This window comes from Macaca mulatta, chromosome 11 (assembly GCF_049350105.2).
Source record: "Macaca mulatta isolate MMU2019108-1 chromosome 11, T2T-MMU8v2.0, whole genome shotgun sequence".
NCBI lineage: Eukaryota > Metazoa > Chordata > Mammalia > Primates > Cercopithecidae > Macaca > Macaca mulatta.
The window spans coordinates 4,672,405-4,690,721 of NC_133416.1; the positions used below are offsets into that span (position 1 = coordinate 4,672,405).

The window sequence follows — 18,317 nt, forward strand, 5'->3', positions numbered from 1 at the left end:
AAAATAAAATGCAATCCTTTACTTTTCTTATTCTTAATTCATGTAATGGATAATAACTTGCTCAAAGAAATAACAGTAACAATGTATTAGGTAATTATAACATATAGATAAACGAGTGATAGCAATACAATAAGGAACAAGAGGGAGAAATTAAGAACATATAATTATAGATAAATATCTGAAAGTGGACTTAGATTAGTTGTAAACACATTATACACACTAGGGAAACCACTCAGTATTTTTAAAAATGTAATTGATATGCAGAGAGGAAAGAAAATGGAATCGTATAAAATGCTCAATAAAAATCAGAGAAGGTGGGAAAAGAGGGGAAATTTGAAAAGGAAATAAAGAATAAGTACAAAAAACAGAAGATAGTTGTAAATGTGATAGATAGTAATCCAACTATATCAAAAATAACTTTAAATGTGTGTTCTAGGCCAGGAAGCCTAGGAAGCCAGGCTTAAGAATAAGAAACAAGGCCGGGTGTGGTGGCTCACGCCTGTAATCCCAGCACTTTGGGAGGCCGAGGCGGGAGGATTGCCAAAGGTTGGGAGTTCGAGACCAGCCTGACCAACATGGAGAAACCTCATCTCTACTAAAAATACAAAATTAGCTGGGCGTAGTGGCGCATGCCTGTAATCCCAGCTACTCGGGAGGCTGAGGCAGGAGAATCACTTGAGCCCAGGAGGCGGAGGTTGCAGTGAGCCAAGATCACGCCATTGTACTCCAGCCTGGGCAATAAGAGTAAAACTCCGTCTCAAAAAAAAAAAAAAGTGTGGTCTAAGTAAACAAAAGACAGAGATTATCACAAAGGATTTAAAAAACAAGACCGAACTAAATGCTGTTTATAAGAAACTCACTTTAAATATAAAGACACAGATAGAATAAATTAAAGGGGTGGAGGAAAAGATGCCATGATAACATTAATCAAAAGAAATCTATAATAACTATATTAATTGCAGACAAAGCAGACTTCAGAACAAGAAAAATGGACAGGGATAAAGATGGGCATTACATAGTGGTAAAGGGACTAATTCTCAAAGAGAACTACCATACTTGACACGTATGCGCCGAACAACAGAGAGTCAAAGTGTGTGAGGCCAAAACTGATAGAACTGCAAAGAGAAATAGACAAATCCACTAACATAGCTGGAGACTTCAACATCCTCTTTCAGTGACTGATAGATTCAGCAGGCAGAAAATCAATCAGCATATAGTTGAAGGGGATAACACCACCAAACAACTGGATCTAATAGAGATCTACAGAATGTTTCATCCAACAAAAGTAAAATATACATTCCTATCAAGCTCACATGAACATTCACCAAGATAGACAACATTCCAGGCCATTCAGCAAACCTTAACAAATTTAGAAGAATAGAAATCATTCAAAGTATGTTCTCACCATAATGGAATTAAATGAGGAATCAATAACAGAAGACAGCTAGAAAATCTCAAAATATGTTTCTAAAAAATACATGGGTGAAAGAAGTTCAAGAGAAATTTAAAAATACTTTGTGAAAATTAAATAAAACATCAAAATTAGTGGGATACAGTGAAACTAGTGCTTAGAGAGAAATTTATAGCATTGAATGAATATATTAGAAAAGGAGAAGATTTAAATCAACAACCTAAGTTTCCACCTTACAAAACTAGAAAAAGAAAAAGAAAAGCAAACTTAAGTCCAAAGTGAGGTCTTTATAAATGAAGACGAAATGTTTCTGGACTGGAAGATGCAATATTGTTAAGATATCAATCTCCTTAAATTGATCCATAGAATCGACATAGTAGAATCCCATCAGGATTTTTGGTAGAAATTGACAAGTTGATCCTAAAATTTATATGAAAATGCAAAAGATCTAGAATAGCCAAGACAATTTTATAAAAGAAGAAAAAAGTTGGAGAATTTGCAATGCCCAAAACGTATTCAGTAGTAAAGGCAATGTTGTATTGGCATAAAGACAGACATACCTATTTTTGAAATGGGATTTAGAATCCAGAAGTAAAAGCCGACATTTATGGTCCACTGGTTTTTAATGAAGGAGAAGACAATTCAATTTAGAAAGGATAGCCTGTTCCACAGCAGGGACTTGGGAAGGGATATCCATATGCAATAAAATGAACTCAGACCCTTCTTTGACATTCTACTTAAACTCAAAATGGGTCACAGTCTTAAGTAGAAGAGCTACAACTATAAAACTTTTAAATGAAAATATAGGAGAAAAAAATCTCTTTGATAAATCTTCTGCAAATCTTTATGACTCCAGAATAGGATCCATAAAAGACAAAATTGGCAAATTGCACCTTATTAAATGTAAAAACCTTTGTGCTTCAAAAAATAACCCTAATAAAATTAAAAGACCAACACAAACTGGGATGAAATATTTGCAAAACATATATCTAATAAAAGTCTAGTATCCAGAATATAAAAGATACTTTTACAACTCAGTAATTATAGTAATTTTAATTACAACTGGTTAAGAAATGATAGAAGACTTGAATAAATATTTCACCAAAGAAGACATATTAATAGCAAATAAACACACGAAAAGGCACCCAACATCATTAGTCATAAGGAAATGCAAACTAAAATCATAATGTGGGCCGGGTGCGGTGGTTCACACTTGTAATCCCAGCACTTTGGGAGGCCGAGGCGGGTGGATCATGAGGTCAAGAGATCGAGACCATCCTGGCTAACACGGTGAAACCCCGTCTCTACTAAAAATACAGGAAATTGGCTAGGTGTGGTGGCGGACACCTGCAGTCCAGCTACTCGGGAGGCTGAGGCAGGAGAATGGTGTGAACCGGGGAGGTAGAGCTTGCAGTGAGCCGAGATCGCGCCACTGCACTCCAGCCTGGGTGACAGAGCGAGACTCCGTCTCAAAAAAAAAAAAAAAAAAACAACCATAATGTGATGTTCTTATATGCTCAGTAGAGTGCTATATTCAAAGACAGGTAATACTAAGTATTAGTGAGGGTGTGGAGAAACTGGAATGCTTGCGTGTTCCTGGAAGAATGAAAATGGTACAGCTACTTTGGAAAATTATTTGGTTTTTCTTAAGTCAAACAAAAACTTACCCAAGACTCAGTGACTTCACTCTGAGGAATCTATCCAAGAGAAATGAAAATATCTCCATACAATGACTCATACGTGAATGTGCATAGCAGCATTATTTGTACTAGCCAAAACCTGGCAATAATCCAAATGTCTACCAGCTGGTGAGTGGATAAACCCAATATGGTATACCAATTCAATGGAATACTACTCAGCAATAGGAAGGAGTAAAATACTGGTACATATTACAACATGAATGAACCTAATTAGTATGCCTAAAGAAGACAGATGTAGGCCGGGCGCGGTGGCTCACGCCTGTAATCCCAGCACTTTGGGAGGCCGAGGCGGGCAGATCACGAGGTCAGGAGATCGAGACCATCCTGGCTGACGCGGTGAAACCCGGTCTCTACTAAAAAATACAAAAAAATTAGCCAGGCGTGGTGGCGGTGCCTGCAGTCCCATATACTCCGGAGGCTGAGACAGGAGAATGGGGTGAATCTGGGAGGCGGAGCTTGCAGAGAGCTGAGATCGTGCCACTGGACTCCAGCCTGGGCAACACAGCGAGACTCTGTCTCAAAAACAAAAAAAAAAAGGAAGACAGATGCAAAGGGTATATATTAGATGATTTCATTTATAGTAAGTGTCCAGAAGAGGCAAATTATAGAGACAGAAAGCAGATTAGTGATTGTCCTCGGGAGGTGGGGTAGAAGTTGGTTTGGGCTGCAAATGAGCTTAATAAAATGTTTAGGATGATGACAATGTAATAAAAGTGGATTGTGATGATGTCATACAACTCTATACATTTATTAAAAATCATTAAATTGTATACTTGCAATGGGTATAAGGTATATAAATGATACCTCAATAAGGCTGTGAAAAAACAAAAACACAAAAACAAGACAAAACAAAGCAACCTGACTCTCAATACTGACTCAGCAATGGAGGTGTGAACCCTGGACATGTAATGACAAGCTCCTCAACTGTGTAGGTGACATCTTGTTGTGACATAAATTCTCTCTTCTTCCTTCTGACCTATACCGATTGCATGTGGCCCTGGTCAAAGCCAGCCCTGCTCGGGCCATGCCCTGTCTGGCTATCCATTGTCCCTGTGTTCTCTCAGATTTTGCTGCCAGGATCTTTGGGATAGTGTGCCAGGTTTCCAGCCACCTGCTCAGTACTTTTCAGCATCACTAAAATTGAGATGTTTTTGATACCAGTAATGGCAGAAATCCAACTAAAATGAATTTTTATCTACAATCTTGGCCTTTACCAAAAAAGAACTGAAACACTGCACACACACATTGCTATCCCCGTTTCCCCAACATATAGTACCTAAGGAGAGAATTCCGGATGACACTTTCTACCCTATCAAGAATACTCACCAAGCTTCTAAAACATATTTGATGTCTGTCCCCTAGGCATGAGTGTGTGTGTTCTGAGAAAGCTAGGTGGAGGATGAGGGGTGAAGACGTAGTAATTTGGTGTTTGAGCTATCGAGTTTAATTGAGTGATACATCTGTGCAGAAATGGAATGTTGACGTCATCACTTCCTCTGCCAACTTTGTTTGCTGTTTTTGTTTTTTTAAACAAAATAGATTTCTTTGGGGCTGCAGCTGGTTGCCTCCAAAGAGAGACCAAACCAGCTCACTTCCTGCTCTTGCTCTTCTCTTTTACTCTGGACCCAGTCACCAGCTGGGTTTTTCAGGGCTCTAAAATTCCTTAACTACTCATTTCATGTTTCCTTAACTACTCATTATGTGATTCTCATTCATTTCACAACAGATGTTTATTTAGCTCCTATTAAGTGCAAAAGGCTGTCTTAGAGGCTGTGGGGGATACAGAGATGAAAAAGAATGACCCTGTCCTCAGAGAGTCTACAGTCTAACTAAAGCAGGAGGTAGGGAAGGTGAGTACACAATAACTACGCTATAAGGTAAGGTGATAACAGACACACAAACGGAGATATCAGAGTTTCAAGGAAGGAGAGAGGCCTTTTAGCTAGAACGATCAGGAAAGCCTTCCTGGAGAAAGTGTTATTTAAATCAGATCTTAGGGATGGATATAATTTTGACTGACAGAATTGCAGGAATGTGAGAAATACAGATGGGAGGAAATAATATGTGCCCAGAGAAAGAAGTTTTTAGAAATGGAAAAGCACAAGGTGAATTTGAGAGAAAAATAATATTATTTTGCTAAAATACAGAAATTGGATTGAGAAGCAGAAGCAGATAAGTCTATAAATATAAACTGGAGTAAATTGTGTAGACATTCGAATGCCAGTTAGAACTTTGACTTACTTATCTCCAGAGAGCCAGTGTGAACCTTCCCTTGACTCAAAAGGCATTTAAATAATAAAGACACAGACTCAGGCTCTATCTTGGCAAGATCCATAAGTTACACATGGAGAACTTTCCAGTGTGATGACAAGAATATAAATGGTTGTATTGCATGATCTTTGGGCCCCATTCTGTCCTGCGACTAAAGTTTAGAGGCTGTGAATAGAAAATGAACTATCTCTTTTGGTGTCCTGGGTGACCAGAGCGATGCATGGGTTATGGGGTAAAGATCTGTCCACCTGCAGAGGTGCCAAGGGCATGCCTTGCTCAGAAGGCAGTTTTTTTGGAAGCTGAGAGAATGAGGATGGCTTTTTGTACAATGCATGGTCCCTTCAGATGGGTGGTTCTGCCTCGTGTTTTAAATGCTGGGTAGGCTGGTTCTGCTGTTAGCACAATGATAGACAAACAGGGGGTGTGCACCTGTGCTGCATTAGGATCTGTCTCATCACTGCTTACTCCGCTGCATAGACAAAGATTCTTAAGTAATACCCCATGAAGGAACAATGAAGCCCCAGGCAGACTGTCAGAAGAGCTTGAGAAGGCTGACAAATACGCAAAATCTTTATCAGCTTTTCCTTCCCTAGACCACTTGGGCTGGCTGGTGCAATGAATACAAACACCCACTTGGGCCAAAAATCCTTCAATGGAAGCGGAAAAGAAAAGGAGAGAGCGGTGTGTACTTTGGAAAGAGGAACAGAGAGATGGGGATAAATATAATAAGTCAGACTTAAGGGTGTCATTTTAAAAAAACACATATTTTGCTAAAGGCAGTCATTTCTCCATAAATCCAAACGCAGCAGCTGGAACAGCTCTGCAACAGAAAAGGATGAGGTTTGGTGCTGCCTGTGACAATCAGAAATGTCAACTGAACTGGGCCGGAGGCGATAGCTCAGGCCTGTAATCCCACCACTTTGGGAGGCCAAGGCAGGTGGATCGCGAGGTCAGGAGATTGGGACCATCCTGGCTAACACAGTGAAACCCCGTCTCTACTAAAAATACAAAAAAAACCCAAACAAACAAAAAAAAAACTTACCCGGGCATGGTAGCGGACACCTGTAGTTCCAGCTACTCGGGAGGCTGAGGCAGGAGAATGGCATGAACCCGGGAGGTGGAGCTTGCAGTGAGCTGAGATCACACCACTCCAGCCTGGGCCACAGAGCAAAACTGTCTCAAAAAAAAAAAAAAAGAAAAAAAAAAAGAAATGTCAACTGAACTAATGTGTGGACAAAAGAGCAGCACAAACATACCACCAGTGTTCTGAAGAATTCTTCCATTGCAATCAGGAGCTGAGGTTCAAATTCAGTGCTGCTCAGTGGATTTGATTAAATATCCCTTGAGTTCTTTTCCTAGTTTAACCACTTGGCAAACTATATTTAACTTGGGGCTTTTTTCTCCTCAGCTGAACTAAATGGCCTCTCGATATGGTTTGACTCTGTGTTCCCACCCAAATCTCATCTCGAATGGTAATCCCCATGTGTCGAGGGAGGGACCTGGTGGGAGGTGATTGGCTCATGGGGGCAGTTTCCCCCATGCTGTTCTCATGATAGTGAGGGAGTTCTCACTATCGTGATGGTTTTTAAGTGTGATGTTTTAAGCGGATGGTTTTAAGTGTGGCACCTCCTTGCTCTTTTGCTTGCGTATGCTCTCTCTCTCTCTCTCCTGCTGACTTGTGAAGAAGGTGCTTGCTTCCTCTTCACCTTCTGCCATAATTGTAAGTTTCCTAAGGCCCTCAAGCCAAGCAGAACTATGAGTTAATTAAACATCTTTTCTTTATAAATTACCCAGTCTTAGGTATTCTTTATAGCAGTGTGGAAACCAACTAATATACCTCTGAAGCCCATCTGCCTCTAATACTCTCCATTTCTTTGATTCAGTGAATTTCACTAGCTGGGCTCAAAGTATGTTTAGGATGTGAAAAGTCAAGTGGTTCAGGAGACTTTTAAATATTTCAAACAACTTTATATTAGAAATACGGGGAAAATGCAAAATCTTGATCAAACCACTAAACTGTGATATTGATGTTATGCCATTTTATTTGATTGTATCAGATCAAACACTTTTCTAAAGGTAAGAGAGGAGGCAGAGAATTGGAAGTAGAATTAGAGAAAGGGACTAGACTCAGAAATAATGTCTTAACATATGCCTAAATTTCAAAAACATAGATTTCAAATGAAAATGTCTACAATCTAATTCTACTCACAAAATGTTCTTAGAACCCTAGCCAGCTCTACAGATCAAGTTATTGTCATGCTTATCTCTCCCTAGCCTCATTGCTCTTGCACTCCCCCTTGCTTTTTCCTGCTCCTCTCCCCGAATGTTGCATCACATCAATGGCATGCTTATGCATCTAGTCAAGAAATACCTTTTACTGCTTTTCCTCATCCTCACACTCATTCAGTCACCAGGTCCTACTGATTCAATCTTCTAAATGTTCATGGAAACCTCCTCTGCTTCCCATCCTGACATCATTTCACTGAAGCCCGCATAATTGCTCATTCAAACTACCATTACAGCCCCTACATGAAATATGTCATCCATGATGTGCATTTTGTACCATGGTCTCTTTCAGGTTCTGAGGACACTGTGGTGAGTGAGAGAGAAGTTGCTAATGTCATGGAGCTTATACTGTAGTAGGAGAGCCAGAAAATAAAACAACTAAGATGATTATACATTGTCATGTTTTCTAGGAAGAAAATAAGCAGAGTGATGTGAGAAAGAGTAACTGAGCACAGAGGGCCCACAGAGATAGAGTGGCTCTAGAGCTTGAGAGGAGGGAGCCGAGGTCTGAAGGAGAAGCAAGCATCCAGCTTTGCCCAGAGCATGCCAGGAAGAGGGAAGGATTACAGCACAGTGATGAAGGGACTGAAAGAACAATGAGGCTGGAGTATAATGAGTAAGAGAGACAGCGATCCAGGTGAGGATGGGTAGACCAAATAATGGAGGACCCTTTGGTTCTCAGATTGGAATTGGGAACTTTTTTAAGTGCAATGGGTACTAACTGATAGGTTGTAAGCATGGGAGTGATATAATCCAATTTATGTTTAAGAAGTCACTCTGATTGGTGTATGCTCAAAAGGAAAGTGGTGAGCACAGTTAGAAAGCTACTGCAATAGTGCATATGAAAGATCATGGTAGCTTGGGATAAGGTAATAGTGGAGATGAGGAGAAGTGGATGGAGTCAGGATATGTTTTAGAGACAGCCCAGATGTGATGGATTGGTGTGGGGCATGAAGAAAGAAGAGCATGTCTAATGGGGACTGATTTGGGTAACTAAAGGGATGGATGATGGTGGCACTTACTATGCTGGAAAAGACAAGGGAAAGAACAAGTTTTAGACAGCCAAATGAAGACTGAGAAGGCTTTTAAATGTAGGATGCAGTAGGTCAGAGGGGAGGTCTGGGCTAGAGATATAAAATTGGGAGTCATCACTTAATGGATCCTGTTTAAAGCAGCAGGACTAGGTGACATCACTTCTCATAGCAGCACAAGGGAGTATAGCTAGAAAAGGAAAGAGAAGAGAAAGGGAGAGAAGAGGTCAGGAAAATGGAGAGTTGGCAAAGGAGGCTCTAGTCTTCACAACTCTAATCCATCCTTCATATTGAGGCCAGAGTGATGTCTCCAACACTCAGCTCTGATCATGACTCCTCCCTGCCTAAAGCACTCCGAGGTTCTCTGTTGCCCTCTCAAGAAAGTTCAAACCCTTAGCATGATATACAAACCCCTTCATGATCTAGACCTAACTGAACAAGTTCATCTTCCTTGCCCTTTATCATGGCACTTTAACATTGTGTTATGATTATCTGAGTACATATCTGCTTGTGTTGTTAGATGTAATTTAAGAAAGACTGTCATTATTACCTTTACATTTCCAATGACTGGCATAGAGTAGATAGTAACATTTATAGGAATGGAGGGAGGGAAGGAGGAAGGGAGGGAGGAAGGGAAAGGACAGAAGGAAGGAAGGAAGGAAGGAAGGAAGGAAGGAAGGAAGGAAGGAAGGAAGGAACTATTTTTCATGTGAGAACCTTCATAAAAAGAAGAAAGCATGACAATTAGCAGCTGTGCCATCTTCTTCCCTGGCATTTTTGGAGACTATGAAATCAGGATGAAATGAGAAGAGCCCCATCTAGAGGTAGAAAGATGCAGGAATGGACTCATGCATCTGAAGCTCTTCTAGAAACAAACCGCCAACCAGGCAAAGCTGGAACTTACCTAAGCCAAACTAAACTTTTGTAGAAGCCAATTAATAGTAACAATATCTAGAAATCGATTCGCCATAAAAGCTATTTCTCAAATTCTCTATGGAGAAATCAGAACCAGAAAACACTGAGTGATCTGATCGCTGAACGTATAATCTACCATTCCTCTTTGACAGCGAAGCCCTGACATTTGTGACTTCACACAACTGGACATTATGAACTTACCAGGAAGATCTAGCTATTTCATATCATCGTGTTTCAGTGATAAAATGATGCTTCTGTGCTTGAGGAAATCAACTGCTTCCACTATGACTGCACTTTTAGGAGAAACATCCATCAGAAAGGAAGAAGACCCTGAGTGCACTAACACTCCCGCAGTAATGGGTGACTGATGTCTCAGACAAAACAGCTTCACATCTATCTGAACTTCGTAACAAACTCACATGGACAACTCTGCTGATTAATTGTAAGTTGTCAACCAGAATTGCTGTTATTGAGTGGTTTTCTTTTACAGTTTAACAAAGGGTGGTGAAAATGATGGGATACGGATTGCAATTTAAACACTGTGCCATGCCCATGTGAGATATCACTGCAGAGGATATTTTTATGTTCCTGTTTTTATTTTGGTCCCACTGCTTCAGAAAACATACAGGTTTGCTTTGGCTGCAGAACATCACATTCCATTCGCTTATTTACAAAAGACCACATATGTTGTGTTCATGGTTCAGTTTAAACCACTAAATAGTACATTAAATAGAAAGAAGAGAGGAACAGGAGTAAAAGACTGAATTCTTATCCCAGCTGTGTGATCTCAGGCAAGTCATATAATTGATTCAAACATTGGATTTCTGTAAGGTGAAATGGGGAGAGTTTTTGCTGCATTCCTCTCTCTCAAGTTACTGTGACAAACAAAATGGTGCATATGAAAGCATTTATTTAAATTTTAAATAAAATTGTATTGAGGTATACATTCACAGATCTTAAGTGAAAATTCACAGATTTCATAATGAAATTCACAGAACTTGAGTGTACAGTTCAATGAGTCTTGGCAAATGCATATACCTGTGTAACTCATGCTCCAGTCAACATAAAGAATAATACCACCATCCCAGAAAATTACCACAGGCGTCTTCTCAGTCAATACTCCCCACTGCTGCTTCAGATGCAACCATATCTCTGATTTTTTCAATGCAGATTAATTTTTTTTTTTTGCTTCTTCTAAAAATTCAAATAAACCGAAGAATAGAGTATGTATTTTTGTGTCTGGCTTCATTCACTCAACATGACTGTGAGATTTATTCATTGTTACATGTATCAGTAGTTTGTACCTTTTTGTTGTTGTCAATATTCCATTATTTATCCACTCTGCATTTTAAGAGTGAAGTTTGATGAGTTTTGACAAATGTATACACTTTGTAACCATGACAAAGCAAGACAGTAGATCTTCATTACCCCTAGAAGTCTCTTGTGCCCCTTTACCATCAGTCCCTCCTCTCACCCATGACTCCAGGCACTACTGATCTCCTTTTTATCATGATAGTCTTGCCTCTTCTAGAATTTCATGCAAATGGAAATGTACACGTTTGTGTCTGCTTTTACCTAGCATAATATTTCTGAATTCACCCATGCTGTAATATGATTGAAGGAGTAGTATTCCAATGAATAAATACATCCATTATATTTATTATTGTGTATCCATTAACTAGTTTGTGGGTACTTCGGTTGTTTCAGCTTGAAGCTATTATCAATAAAACTGCTGAGAAAATTCAGGCATGTCATTCTGCAGACAAACATCTTCATTTCTGTTGGATAAATCTGCAAGAGTGGGACTGTTTGGTCATAAAGCAACTATATGAGAAACTACCGAACTGTTCTCCAAAGTGGCTGTATCGTATTTGCATTTCTCCCAGCGATGAATTAAAGTTCCAGCTGCTCCACATCACTGTCAACACTTGGTACTGCCAGTCTTTATAATTTTGGCCATTCCAGTGGGTATGTAATGGCATCTCACTGCAGCTTTAATTTGCATTTCCCTAAAAACTAAATAATGTTGAGCATCTTTTCATGTGCCTATTTGTCATCCGTGTATTTTCTTTGCTAAGTATCTGTTTAGATCATTTGCACTTAAAAAAATCAGGTTGGGCTGAGCGCAGTGGCTCACACCTATAATCCCAGCACGTTGGGAGGCCGAGGAGGGTAAATCACGAGGTCAGGAGTTCAAGACCAGCCTGGCCAACATGGTGAAATTGTATCTCTACTAAAAATACAAAAAATTAGTTGGGCATGGTGGCACGCACCTGTAATCCCAGCTACTCAGGAGGCCAAGGCAGGAGAATCGCTTGAACCTGAGAGGCAGAAGGTGCAGTGAGCCGAGATCACTCCACTGCACTCCAGCCCAGGCAACAGTGCAAGACTCTGTCTCAAAAAAAAAAAAAAAAAAAATCAGGTCATTTTTCTTACTGAGTTGTAAGAGTCCTTTTCATATTCTGGATACAAGTCCTTTATCAGATACGTATTTTGCCAATCCCCTTACCTGGGCTATAACTGCATTTTTATTTTCTTTTGCACTGTCTTTTGAAGAATGAAAGTTTTAAATTGTAATAGTTTAATTCAACAGTACTTTGGGTTTGTACTTTTTGTGTCATATCCATGAAATCTTTGCCTACTCCAAGTTCATAAAATTTTTCTCCCAAAGTTTATTCTAGAGTTTTATAATTTTAGCTCTATGTTTGGGTATATCATCTATTTTGTGTTTTTTTTTTTTTTATGAATAGTGTGACATAAGGGCTAAAGTTCATTTTTTTCTATATGGCTATCCAATTGTTCCAATACTATTTGCTTAAAAGACTATCACGGGCGGGGCACGGTGGCTCACGTCTGTAATCCCAGCACTTTGGGAGGCCGAGGCGGGCAGATCACAAGGTCAGAAGATTGAGACCATCCTGGCTAACATGGTGAAACCCCGTCTCTACTAAAAATACAAAAAATTACCTGAGTGCGGTAGCGGGCGCCTGTAGTCCCAGCTACTCCAGAGGCTGAGGCAGGAGAATGGCATGAAACCAGGAAGCGGAGCTTGCAGTGAGCTGAGATCACGCCACTGCACTCCTGCCTGGGCAACAGGGTGAGACTCTGTCTCAAAAAAAAAAAAAAAAAGACTGTGACTTCTCCCATTGAACTGACATCTTTGACCCAAATCGACTCCATATGTAAGAATCTATTTCTCAATTTGCTTGTCCATCTTTATTCCAATATATTGTCTTGATTACTGTAGTTTTTAATGTCTTGAAAACAAGCAGCATAAACCCATCTAAATAGTCTTCTCTTTAAACACTGTCTTGTCTGTTCTAAGAACTTTGAGTTTCCATATAATGTAAGAATCAGCTTGTTATTATGTGATTCTATAGAACAATTTGAGGACAACTGACATCTTAACAATATTGAGTCTTACGATTCATAAGCATAGAGTTTTTCACGTAAAGGTCTTACACATATCTTGGTAAACTTATTCCTTTTTTTTTTTTTTTTATCAGAGTCTTGCTGTCTCATCTAGGCTGGAGTGCAGTGGCGATCTCGGCTCACTGCAACCTCTGCCTCCTGGGCCCAAGTGATCCTCTCACCTCAGCCTCCCGAGTAGCTGGGATTACAAGCACATGCCACCACACCCATCTAATTTTTGTAGTTATTGTATTTTTCACCATGTTGCTAAGGCTAGTAAACTTATTCCTCAGTATTTCATGTTGTTTAACACTATTGTAAATGATATTGTGTTATTTAAATTTCTAATTATTTGTTGCTGGTATATAGAAATACAATTTTTTTTTGTATATTGGCTTTATATTGTGCAATCTTTAAAAACTCTGATTAGTTCTATTCACTTTTTCGTAGGTCCTTAAGATTTTCTACAGACAAGATCATGATGACTGTAAAGACCATCTTACTTCTTCCTTTCCATTATTTCCTTTTATTTCTTTTTCTTATTTACCGCACTGCCAAGAACCTCCAGTATAATGCTGAGTAGAAGGGGAGGGAACAGACACTTTTGCCTTCTTTCCAATCGTAAGGGGAAAGCATACAGTTTTCACTAATAAGTATGATGTTAGTTGTTGGTTCCTCAAAGATTCCATTTATTTAGCTTGAAAAAGTTCCACTCTGTTCCAAGTTGGCAAAGAGTTTTTACCATGAATGAGTTTTTTTTTCTAATGCTTTTTCTTCATATATTGAGATGATCACATAGTTTGTCTTTTTGTTTATTAGTGTGGTGAATTACATTACTTGATTTTCAAAAGTTAAATTAATATTGCACTCCTGAAATAAACCCCTTTGTCATGAAGTTTATTCTTTTTATACATTGCTGGACTTAATTTGCTAATATTTTTGTCAATGATTTTTACATCTATCATTATAAGGGACTGATATGGTTTGGCTCTGTGTCCCCACTCAAACCTCATACTGAACTGTGATCCCCAGTGTTGGACGTGGGTCCTGGTGGGAGGTAACTGGATCATCAGGGTGGTTTCTAATGGTTTAGTACCATCCCCCAAGGGCTGTCTTGTGATAGAGTTCTCACGAGATTTGGCTGTTTGAAAGTGTGTAGCTCCTCCCCCTTCTCTCTCTCTCTCACTCCTGCCATCCATGTGAAATGTGCTTGCTTCCCCTTCACCTTCAAATGTGACTGTAAGTTTCCTGAGGCCTCCCCAGACAGGCCTCCTGTACAGCCTGCAGAACCATGAGCCCATTACATCTCCCTTATTTATAAATTACTAGTCTTAGATAGTTCTTTATAGCATTGTGAGAATAGACTGATACAGGACACTGATAAATTTCTCTCTGGTTTGGGTATTGGGAAAATGTTGGATTCATAAAATGTGTTAGAACGCATCATTTCTCTTCTACTTTATAAAAACATATGTAGAATCAGTATTAATTCTTCCCTAAAAATTTGATAGAGTTCACTAGTGGTCATTTGGGTCTGAAGTTTGTTGGTAGGTTTTTAATTACAGATTTGATTTTTTTTTTTTTTTTTTTGAGATGGAGTCTTGCTCTGTCACCAGGCTGGAGTGCAGTGGCGTGATCTCGACTCACTGAAACCTCCACCTCCCGTGTTCAAGTGATTCTCCTGCCTCAGCCTCCCGAGTAGCTGGGATTACAGGCGCCCGCCACCATACACAGCTAAAATTTTTTTTGTATTTTTAGTAGAGACAGAGTTTCACCATGTTGGCCAGGCTGGTCTTGAACTCCTGACCTCAAGTGATCTGCCCACCTCGGTCTCCCAAAGTGCTGGGATTACAGGCATGAGCCACCGTACCTGGCCCAGATTTGAAATTTTAAATAGATATAGGGCTCTTCAGTTTATTTATTCTTGTTTGGGCTTTTTTAGTTTGTGATTTTCAAGGAATTTTTCATTTTATTTGTCAAATGTATTGGCATAAAATTGTTCATAATATATCCTGATTTTTTTAATGTCTATAGAATCTGCAGTGATATCCCCTTTTTCACTCCTGACATTGGTACTTCGTGTCTTCTCTCCCTTTACCATATCAGGCTACCTAGAGGCACATCAATTTTATTGATTGATTTAGCAAATCTGCTCTTGGCTTCATTGGTTCTTCTCTACTGCTTTTCTGTTTCCTGCATCTTTGGCTTAGACTCTTATTTTTATTATTTCCTTCCTTCTGCTTACTTCAGGTTTAATTTGCTCTTCTTTTTGTGATTTTGTAAGGTGAAAAATAAGATTATTAACTTAAAATATTTTTTCTTTCCCTTTCTTTTTTTTTCTTTTTGAGACAGAGTTTTCCTCTTGTTGCCCAGGCTAGAGTGCAATGGTACGATCTCGGCTCACTGCAGCCTCCGCCTCCCAGGTTCAAGCAATTTTCCTGCCTCAGCCTCCTGAGTAGCTGGGATTACAGGCATGTGCGCCACCATGCCTAGCTCATTTTTTTGTGTTTTTAGTACAGACAGGGTTTCACCATGTTGGCCAGGCTGGTCTTGAACTCCTGGCCTCAGGTGATCCAGCTGCTTCAGTCTCCCAAAGTGCTGGGATTACAGGCGTGAGCAACCACAGCCGGCCAAAGTATTTTTTATTTTCTATTATGATCATTTAAGGCAACAAATTTTTCTCTAAGCAGTGTTTTAGCTGCATCTTAAAATGATTTTTTTTCTTCTTTTTGCCGGGGGGACAGGTTCTCACTATGTTGCCCAGACTGAACTCAAACTCCTGGGCCCAGGTGATCTTCCCGCCTCAGTCTCCTGAGTAGCTAGGACTATAGAAACCCATCACCATGCCCGGCTTGCATCTCACAGATTTTAACATGTGCATTTTCATTTTAATTCCATTCAAATAATTTTTACATTTTCTTATTGACCATGAGTTATTTAGCAATGTGATAATTTCCAACTATTTGGGGATTTTCTGGATATATTTGTTATTATTTCTGTTGTAGACAAATAACATATTCTATATGATTTCAATATTTTAAATGTATTGCAACTAATTTTACGGCCTGGTATATGGTCTGTCTTGGTGCATGTTCTATGAAGACATGAATAAAATGTGTATTATGCTCTTGCTCTATGGAATGTTCTATAAATATCAATGAGGTTATGCTGGTTGATAGGGTTCTTTGAGTCTTCTATTGCACTATGGTTTTTTTCTATTTGATTCATCAGTTATTGGGGAGAATAATGAGGTTTCCAACTCTAATTGTGTATGTGCCTATTTCTCCCTTCAGTTCTATCAAATATTGCTTCATGTATTGCATTCTTTTGTCTTCTTGATGAATTCACCCCTTTATCACTATAAAATGTCCCTCTTTATCTCTGCTAATAGTCCTGGTTTTTAAACTACATTGTCTCTTATGAATATAGCCATTCTAGCTTTCTTTTAATAACTCTTTGTGTGGTATTTCTTTTTCCACCATTTTTAACCTATCAGTATCATTCAATAAATCATATATACATATATATGTATATATATGGTTTCATATATATGGTATATGTAGAGTTTCTTGAATATAGCATATAGTTGAGGCTTGCTTTATTTAATCCAATCTTACAATTTCTGGCTTTTAATTGGATTCCTTAGTTTAAATTTGCCATCTTACTTCCAGTTTCTCTGTCCCATCTATTCTTTGCTCCCTTTTTGCTCTTTTCTAGCCTTTAATTGAATATTTTTTATAATTCCATTTTATTTCCATCATTCGATTATTAATTATTTCTCTTTCTTTTAAGGAGTTGCTCTAGGGTTTACAGTATCTATCTTTAGTTTTTCACAGTCTACCTTCCCATAGTATCATTCCTCTTCCTCTGTAACACAAGAAACATACAACACTATACTTACATCCATGCCTTCTGTCCTCTGTGTTATTGTTGTCATATATTTTACTGCTACATATTTTATAAACTTCATGGTACATTGTTTTTATTTTTGCTTTAAACAGTCAGTAGTCTTTAATAATAACTTTTTTTTTTTTTTTTTTTTTGAGATGGAGTCTCGCTCTGTCGCCCAGGCTGGAGTGCAGTGGTGCGATCTCGGCTCACTGCAAGCTCCGCCTCCCGAGTTCACGCCATTCTCCTGCCTCAGCCTCCCCAGCAGCTGGCAGTACAGGTGCCCGCCACCACGCCTGGCTAATTTTTTTGTATTTTTAGTAGAGACGGGGTTTCACCGTGTTAGCCGGGATGGTCTCGATCTTCTGACCTCGTGATCTGCCCGCTTCGTCCTCCCAAAGTGCTGGGATTACAGGCGTGAGCCACCGCGCCCAGCCGAGAAAAGATATCTTTTTTAGTCCCCATGACTTCCATCTTTGGCATTCTTCACTTCTTTTTATAGATTCAGATTTCCATTTCCTATCCCTTTCCTCACTTTCCTTTTGCCTGAGGAATTTAAATGAAGATTTATTTTAGTCCAGGTGTACTGGCAATGGGTTCTTTTTGATTTTTAATCATCTGAAAAAGACTTTTTTCAGGTAAGAACACTTAACGTAAGATCTACCCTCTTAACCGATTTTAAATGCACGATACAGTATTGTTAACTATAGCTGCAATGTTGTGAAGATCTTTCAAACTTAACCAACTTGCATAACTGAAATTTTATGCTCACTGAATTGCAACTCTCCATTTCCCCTCCCCCAGCCCTTGGCAACCACTATTCTACTCTCTGCTTCCATGTGTTTATTTTATACACCTTATATATGAATTATCATGTAGTAGTTGTCTTCCTGTGACTATGCTTCATTTCACTTAGCATAATTTCTTCAAGGTCCATTAACATTGTCACAGACGGTAGGATGTTCTCCTTTTTTATGGCTGAATAATATTCCATTGTATGTATATAGCACATTTCTTTATCCACTCATCTGTCAATGGACATTTAGGTTGTTTCCACACTTTAGCTATTGAACATGAGAGTGTTAATATATCTGAGACCCAGATTTCAATTCTTTTGGTAAATACCCAGAAGTGGGAATGCTGGATCATATGTTATTTATAGATTTATTTTTTTGAGGAACCTCTATACTGTTTTCATAGTGGCTGCACTATTTTACATTCCCAACAATAGTGTATAAGGGTCCCAGCATCTCCACATCTTCACCAACACTTATCTTTTTGTTTTTGATAATAGTCATCCTAACAAGTGTATAGTAATATCTCATTGTGATTTTGATTTGCATTTCCCTGATGATTAGTGCTGTTAAACATCTTTTCATATACTTGTTGGTCATTTGTATGTCT

The 18,317-nt window shown here is 39.0% G+C and overlaps 1 protein-coding gene across 1 annotated transcript in view; it reads right to left on the reverse strand.

Annotated features, from left to right (window-relative positions):
- CRACR2A (calcium release activated channel regulator 2A) overlaps positions 1–6,555 on the reverse strand; it is a 159,941-nt gene extending 153,386 nt beyond the window's left edge. The window contains exon 1 of the mRNA XM_077953304.1: positions 6,425–6,555. The gene's annotated coding sequence lies outside the window, so the exon portion shown is untranslated. The remainder of the gene's footprint in view (positions 1–6,424) is intronic.
- Between the last annotated feature and the right edge of the window lie 11,762 nt (positions 6,556–18,317).